Source organism: Mustela erminea, chromosome 9 (assembly GCF_009829155.1).
Source record: "Mustela erminea isolate mMusErm1 chromosome 9, mMusErm1.Pri, whole genome shotgun sequence".
NCBI classification, from domain to species: domain Eukaryota; kingdom Metazoa; phylum Chordata; class Mammalia; order Carnivora; family Mustelidae; genus Mustela; species Mustela erminea.
Window position 1 is genome coordinate 62,107,814 of NC_045622.1, and position 9,302 is coordinate 62,117,115.

Below are 9,302 nucleotides of genomic sequence, written 5' to 3' on the forward strand. Positions count from 1 at the left end.
ACAGTGTAGGAGGGTTCCCCTTTCTCTGCATCCTAGCCAGCATCTGTCATTTCCTGACTTATTGATTTTAGCCATTCTGACTGGTGTGAGGTGATATCTCATTGTGGTTTTGATTTGTATTTCCCTGATGCCGAGTGATATGGAGCACTTTTTCATGTGTCTGTTGGCCATCTGGATGTCTTCTTTGCAGAAATGTCTATTCATGTCCTCTGCCCATTTCTTGATTGGATTATTTGTTCTTTGGGTGTTGAGTTTGCTAAGTTCTTTATAGATTCTGGACACTAGTCCTTTATCTGATATGTCGTTTGCAAATATCTTCTACCATTCCACAATAGCCAAACTATGGAAAGAACCTAGATGTCCATCAACAGATGAATGGATCAAGAAGATGTGGTATATATACACAATGGAATACTATGCAGCCATCAAAAGAAATGAAATCTTGCCATTTGCGACAACATGGATGGAACTAGAGCGTATCATGCTTAGCGAAATAAGTCAAGCAGAGAAAGACAACCATCATATGATCTCCCTGATATGAGGAAGTGATGATGCAACATGGGGGCTTAAGTGGGTAGGAGAAGAATCAAAGAAACAAGATGGGATTGGGAGGGAGACAAACCATAAGTGACTCTTAATCTCACAAAACAAACCGAGGGTTGCTGGGGGAAGGGTTTTGGGAGAAGGGGGTGGGATTATGGACATTGGGGAGGGTATGTGCTTTGGTGAGTGCTGTGAAGTGCGTAAACCTGGTGATTCACAGACCTGTACCCCTGGGGATAAAAATATATGTTTATAAAAAATAAAAAATTAAAAAAAATTAAAAATCATTCTTAACTCATGGACTACATAAAAGTCAATGAAGCATGGGATTTGACCTATAGGCTACTGTTTCCCAACATCTGGGTAAAAGCATGAATTCTGAAGCTAACATGCCTGGGTGTTATCCTGGTTCTGTCACTTGATAGCTTGCTGATATTGGGCAAGTTATTCTGCATTTATATACTTTAGTTACTTCTTCTATAAAATGAAGATACTCATAGCACTGATTTCTTCTTTTTCACCTTGGTTGAGAGGATTAAATGAATTAATATATGCAAATCACTAAAAAAAAAAAAACAGTACTACGTGCATGGGAATTTCTATAGAAAGGTTAGCCATTATAATGATGTGATTAATAGGCTGGGTAGTGATGATGATGGTGAGAAAAATAGAAATTACGACATGGGAGGGAAAACTGGAGAAAGATGAGGATGAAGATGTTGGTAGGAGTCAAATCTTGAAAGGCCTTCCATGCCAAAGAGTTTGGACACTATTTTGTGGACAGTATAGATCAGCTGAATGGTTTTCTGCATGAATAAACAATCTATTCTGTATTTTGGAAATGTTACTTGGCAGTGGTGAGAAAAATGGGTGGTAAAGGAACACAATCTATGAAAGAGACACCATCAAAAGACCTTTGTAACTGGGCAATTAAGAGATTATTAGAACATAATTCAGTGCAAGGAAAACTACTTCTCAATCTCAGAATTTGAAGGCCTCCATCAAAATGGGTTAGAGAGGAGAAGGGAGTTGGGGTAAATTGGAAGGGGAGGTGAATCATGAGAGACTATGGACTCTGAAAAACAATCTGAGGGGTTTGAAGTGGCGGGGGTTTGGGAGGTTGGGGTACCAGGTGGTGGGTATTAGAGGGGGCACGGATTGCATGGAGCACTGAGTGTGGTGAAAAAATAATGAATACTGTTTTTCTGAAAATAAATAAATTAATTTTAAAAAATGGGTCAGCAGAGCAGGTATTCAGCAGAGCTAACAGATCAGAATAAATCACTGCTGCTCTGGTCTGCATCCACTCCTGTTAGCCTGAAGGCCAGCAGGGATTTGAGCTTCAAAGCTGGTCTGCTTGCCAAAATGCATTCATTGGGAGGTGTGGCTCTGCAGCTTAAGTTCATTAACCCTCTCCCGAGATGCGATCCTACCTATTCACCTAAACTTTCCCTTCAGGTCCCAGGATAGGCCACTGGGAGCCTCAGTCAACCTTACTCCCTGAGCAGCAGTGTGCCTCATTAACAACTTTTTAATGAGGTCACAGGCTGTGACTGCTCATTAATAGGCTGGTTAGTCTGCAACCCCAGGGATGGAGGAGAGTGAGGATAGAAGCCAGTGAGAACAGAGCTCAGCCTACACCAGAGCTGCATCAGAGGGAGAGAGAATGAACCCTCTTTAGCAAAGACTCCTGGGCTTTCACTCTCAGGTCCCCAAGATCTCTTCTGGCCCTCAGAGACTGATTCTGCAGATAGAAGTCTGGAGGGATCAAAGCCTTAGAGGGGAGGTATTACAACAGAGTCCATTGATCCCACACTTGGGCCAGAGATTCTTGAGGAAATCAAATGCTCTTCAGATTTTCTTTGATGCTTGCGTAAATGGAATATTGCCCTTGGAACTCTCTGTCCTCTTGCTTTCTTTAACCGTGGATTTCCTTGCTATTCCCCCAGACACATCCTAGTATGGATTCTTTGTATTATTTCTCAAGTTCTTTTGAACTATACTTGTCCTGGGAGTTTAGAGGTTGGCCCTCTTCTTCTGTCTTCCTTGTGTACTATCTCTTAGAGATCCCCTCCATTGCCAGGGTTTCAACAAATCCTGTGGAGATGAAGTCTCCTTGTGGAGATGAAACTTGGGTATTGACTTTTATCTCCCACCAGGATTATTGCTAGAGCCTCCTCCCTGATCTCCCAGCCTCCAGTCATATTGCTGACTTACACGTGCACTTCATTCTAATTCATCCTCCTTACCGTCTCCAGAGTTCTAAGTGTGCCTGTGGAAAATCTGTCATTTTCACACTTAAAATCCCGACAATCCACCCTCATCTTTAGAATGAAATTAATGTTCATATATTATACAAGTCCCCTTCTGCTTTAGCTGTATGTAGTTCAGCTCTAGCTTATTTTTCTAATTTTGATTCTTACCATACTTCAACCATATAGTTGAATGGATAGTCAACTATCGCCCTCCTAAACTATTTTCTCTCCCCCTACACTATGCATTTCTACTTTCTCTAAATTTGTTCTTTTTTATTCTCCTCAACAATTTGCGATCTGAAAATCCTGAGTTCAAATTTCTTGTCTGCTATTTACCAGCTACATATATTTATGCAAATTGCTCTAAATTTCTAGCCCTATGTTTCCTCATCTATGAATGAGGTGATAATACCTACTTGATGGAGTTGATGTAAAGATGAAAATAAGAACAATGAGACCTACTGTGAAGGTGTTAAAGCCAATCACCCTATGGCAGTGGAGGCACCAGGCAGGCAACCAGTTCCACTTGTATAACTTTATGAGTCTATTCTTGATAGTTCTTGCAATTTAAAGTAGGATATCAATTATTCAGAATTCTCAATTAGTTTGCTACTAATTGTAACATAGGTAAATTATTAGGCCCCTTTCTTTTTCCACAGAGCAGGGTAAAGAAAGGGATTAACAGGTATTTATTGTCAAATTCAAGTTACCTACTTATAAATAAAATAACATTTACTCCTCACAGGTATTATTAGGATTCATAGAATAGCAAAAAGGAACAAGAGATAAGTGTCAGATCTTAAGTTTGAATCCAGGTCTACCTGAACCCAAAATGTCATATTTTTTTCAGTATAGCATCTGCCTTCTCCAAAGTAGAAAGGCAGAAACTATAAAAAGTTAGAAGGAAAAGAAAAGAATAATATGTAGCATAGAAAGTTAAGAGGCCTCAGGAAGATTATAAGAGAAAAAAATCTTTGAGATCAATATATATAAATAGAGGATCTACTGCATATATGGTGAACTAATTCTTTGAGATCACTGAAAGAACTAATGGAATTATTTTTATTCTCTAAAGAAAGCTACTTGGAAAAATAAGTCTTCAAGGAAAGGTGGTTCTTATTATTAAGTCTTTATATCTCTAATCATTTTCTCTGACTATAATTCCTGTTCCTCACTCCCTGCTTCCCATACCAAGTTAACTTCTGTGTATTATTTAAGATTCAACTTGAACATTTCCTCTTCTATGAGTCTCTCCCTGATTCCTCCAGGCAAATCTGAGTTCTCTCCCTTTTGTACACATATGGTAGCTTGCATATATCACTGTTAAGCATCGAAGTCACTGCAGTTGTATTTCCCACAGTAAAGACAGTTTATCATTCATGTTTGCATTTCTCAGGCCTAATTCAGTGCCTAGTGCAAAATAAATGAATAAATGAATCCATAATCCCTAAATTATTTCCCTAACCCCCACCTCTCACTGAAATGTGAATTCCATGTTTCCAACTGCTTCTAAGAAATTTCTGCTTAGGTGTCAAGGTGTGTGTCTAGCACTGTGCTACCAGACACTCTCTTACAAATCTTGAAGAAAAATTCCTGTTACTTCTTTTTTTAACCCCACCATTCATTGACGTAGTCTTTCAGTTAATCAGTGAATATTTACATACTGAATATTGAGAGTATAAGAGTTAACAAAAAGCTGCCCTCAGGGAGTTGGTGGCAACTACACAATACCGTTACATAGAAGCAGACAAGTACACAACAAACAGCTGTAGACCAAAGAGACAGCCAAACAAAGTGCTGTACTTTGTCATAATTCTTCACTTTGATAAATGCCATCATAGAAATTTCAACCAGTCTCCTAATCCTGCTCATTCTTTCTTGGCAAAACTCTTACTCAAACCTTGGCTCAATTCCCATGTTCATGGGCCCTGCCATTACACACCACAAGACAGGCCCTGAATTCTAAACTGTTATTATAAGAGTCTCCTCACAGTTCTCATTGCTCCCCTGCTCACATCCCAAACCTCCTTATACTCACTGCTAAGTACAGGATTTACAAGGATGAACAAAACAGAGTCCTTGCCCTTGGGGACATTATAGTCCAATGGATATGAGAGATATTAAACAAAGAACTGCACAAATAAATATATAATTATAAATCCATATTATTGCTCTGAAAGAAAAGAACATAGTATTCTGAGAAAGAATTAAAGGAGGGATTCTTTTTTTTAATTTTTTATTTTTTATAAACATATATTTTTATCCCCAGGGGTACAGGTCTGTGATTCTCCAGGTTTACACACTTCACAGCACTCACCAAAGCACATACCCTCCACAATGTCCATAACCCCACCCCCCTTCTCCCAGCCCCCCTCCCCCCAGCTACCCTCATTTTGTTTTGTGAGATTAGGAGTCACTTATGGTTTGTCTCCCTTAAAGGAGGGATTCTTAATTTGCATTTGTAACAGAAACCTCACCAAGAAAGCAACTTTTTAAAAAGTTTTTACTTTAATTCCAGTTGGTTAATATATAGTGTAATATTAGATTCTGGTGTGCAATATAGTAATTCAGCACATCCATAAACACCTGGTGCTCATCACAAGTGCACTCTCTTTTATAAAGATTTTATTCATTTATTTGACAGAGATCACAAGTAGGCAGAGAGGCAGACAGGGAGAGAGGAGGAAGCAGGCTCCCTGCTGAGCTGAGAGCCCTATTTGGGGCTACATCCCAGGACCCTGAGATCATGACCTGAGCCAAAGGCAGAGGCTTAACCCCCTGAGCCACCCAGGTGCCCGCAAGTGTACTCTTTAATCGCTATCATGTACTTAACCCATCCTATATCTTCCTCCCTTCTGGTAACCATTGATGTCTTCTCTATAGTTAAGATTGGACTCTCTCTCTCTTTTTTTCCCCCTTTGCTCATTTGTTTCTTAAATCCCACATGTGAGTATAATTGTATGGTATTTGTCTTTCTCTGACAAACCTATTCTTCTTAGAATAATACCCTCTAGCTCCATCTATGTCATTGCAAATGGTAAGATTTAAATTTTTTATACTTATGTAATAGTCCTGTGTGTGTGTGTGTGTGTGTGTGTGTGTGTGTGTGTGTGTGTGTCTGTGTGTATTTCAGTTTAGGGCTAGAGTAAGAGTTAGGGTTAGGGTTATTGCCAGTGTGAGAGTATAGGCCTATTATCCTCCAGTTCAGAGACCTCTTCAGAGGTATATGTTTAGGGTGAGTGTTATGGTCACGGTGAGGGGTTAGGGTTAAGGGTTAGTGGCTAGCCATTAGTGGTTAGCAGTTAAGGTTTGGGTTAAGATTAGGTTTTCAATTAGAAAAATACTCTCTGCTTCCATCCATGTTATCAGACACTGCAAGATTTCCTTTTTCTTAAGGAAGTGATATTTACTGGTATCAGAAGGGTGTGCAGGAGTTAACCAAGTAAAAATAAAAAGAATAATATACAAAACAAAGGATTTGTATATACAAAGATTTAAGTCAGAAACTGCAGAAATGATGTTAGTGGCAGTACTAGCAGTGATGTTGGTCATCATATAGTCAACTAGAATATTCCTTCCATCCTTGATGGCAACTTTCAAGTCCCAGGTCAAATAACATCTTAATGGAACCTTACTGTATATGACACTTGCCAGGGCCTAGCATGTTTTCTATACTTTATCTCATTTCTTTCTTGATATGTCCTTACTGGGCACCTTATATATATGAAACTGAGACATGAATAATTTTTTCCAGGTCACAAGGTTAGGCATCAGTGGAGGAAACCAGAATGTTAGTTTTGTTTTGCTTCAGATATCTCTTATCTATTAAAACAAAACAAAACACCAAATATTGCACATGATAAAAATTCAGCCAGATTCCTTCCTTTTGAAAGTGGAGATAAATTTCTGTTCTTTTAATGTGTGTTGGACTTAGCAACTCACTTCTAAGGAATAGAATCTGGAAAGGTGTAGTGATTAGTCATGTTTATGTCATGCACATTCCAATGTATGTGACAGGAAGGACACTTAACTCTGGTATTATTCCCCAAACCAAACCAAACCAAATTAAAAAAACCCTTCTAATCATGAAAAAACAGGAGATAAGAATATCTCATATTGAAGAAAAGTAAGAATACATGACAACTAAATGCAAGGTAGTACCCTGTAATGAATCCTGGTAAAGAAAAGAAACATTTGTGGGAACCTGATCAAATTCAAATAGCCCACACCAAATACTATAATACTTTCATCAACTCACCTGAAGGGTTTCAGGAAATCCTTTAATGTGATCACACAAGACTTTTGGCTAGAAGAAATGTTCTTTTTTTTTTTTTAATTTTTTTATTAATTTATTTATTTTCAGAAAAACAGTATTCATTATTTTTTCACCACACCCAGTGCCACACCCAGTGCTCCATGCAATCCGTGCCCTCTATAATACCCACCACCTGGTACCCCAACCTCCCACCCCCCACCGCCACTTCAAACCCCTCAGATTATGCTCAAAACATATAACAAGTTCACAAGTTTCTCTGAAGTGAAAAAAAAAAGTGTCATAAACCAGAATGACTTTCAGCTTCTCAATAACAAACCAAAAGAAAATTGAGCAATTTTCAAAATAGAATATTATAGTTACCCACAACTTTATTCATGGAGAGGGTTAAAACAAATATATCTTCTGTCTCAATAATTTGATCTCTCAGCAAACTTTTTAAAAGAGTATATACTTCCCTAAAAATAAATTGTAAACAATGAAGGAAGAAGTTGAGAGTCATAGAGGACCCAAGACAACAGGAGATTGGAGTTCACTGACAACAGTTTTGCATCTGAAATGGGGAAAACCAGTTCATATTGGAGCAGATCAACTTTCGCCAACCAGACACAGATATCTCAAAGGTTCTATGCAAGATTGCTGTTGACTTATATCATACTTCAGGGCATATAAAAGTTGTTCAATATGTGTTTTCTAAATTTCTTGCAAGCAAGGCATGACTTCAGGAAAAATATAAGTTTGTCATAACCAAAAAAAAAAAAAAAAATTCAAATAGCGCCTGAAGTCTACTTAATAGTATTGTACCACTGTTAATTTTTTAAGTTTTGAGAAATGAACTGTAAGATGTTAAAACTAGGGAAACCTGTATGGAGTGTAAAAAGGAATCCTTGCTCTATCTTTGCAACTCTTCAAGTAAAAAATTGAACCAGTATAGAATTATATACAATCAAATGTAGATATCTGGGGCACCTGGGTGGCTCAGTGGGTTAAGCCTCTGCCTTCAGCTCACATCATGATCTCAGGGTCCTGGGATCGAGCCCTGCATCAGGCTCTCTGCTCAGCAGTAAGCCTGCTTCCTCCTCTCTCTGCCTGCCTCTCTGCCTACTTGTGCTCTTTCTCTCTGTCAAATAAATAAATAAGGTCTTAAAAAAAATCATCTTAGAAAAAAAAAGTATCTGTTTCAGTACTGATCTCTAGTACCCCATTTCCTTGCTGAAAGGCAACTACTATCAATTTTCTATATATCTTTATAGAAAATGTATATAATAAATTTTATTTATATATTTGAACTTTTCTTTTCATAGAATATATGCAGTTGTATGATGTGTATGATATTCTCCATGTTGATTTTTTAAAATAAACTTTAAAAATTGCTAAGCATCAGGGAGACTGACTGGCTCAGTCTGTGGAGCACACAACTCTTGACCTCAGGGTTGTAAATTTGAGTCCCAAGTTGGGTATAGAGATCGCTTAAAAATAAAATATCTCTTAAAATAAATAAATTTTCCTATGTATAGCTGTCCAGTTTTCCCAGCACCATTTATTGAAGAGACTGTCTTTCTCCACTGTATATTTTTTTCCTGTTTTGTCGAAGATGATTTGACCATAGAATTGAGGGTTCATATCTGGGCTCTCTACTCTGTTCCACTGGTCTATGTGTCTGTTTTTATGCCAGTACCATGCTGTCTTGGTGATCACAGCTTTGTAGTAAAGCTTGAAATCAGGTTATGTGATGCCCCCCATTTTATTTTTGTTTTTCAACATTTCCTTGGCGATTTGGGGTCTCTTCTGATTCCATACAAATTTTAGGATTATTTGCTCCAGCTCTTTGAAAAATACCGTTGGAATTTTGATTGGAATGGCATTAAAAGTATAGATTGCTCTAGGCAGTATAGACATTTTAACAATGTTTATTCTTCCGATCCAAGAGCATAGAATGGTCTTCCATCTTTTTGTGTCTTCTTCAATTTCTTTCATGAGTGTTCTGTAGTTCCTCAAGTAAAGATCCTCTACCTCTTTGGTTAGGTTTATTCCCAGGTATCTTATGGTTCTTGGTGCTATAGTAAATGGAATCGATTCTCTAATTTCCCTTTCTGTAATGAAACTCGACCATTCTCTTACACCGTACACAAAGATAAACTCAAAATGGATAAAGGACCTCAACGTGAGACAGGAATCCATCAGAATCCTAGAGGAGAACATAGGCAGTAATCTCTTCGATATCAGCCACA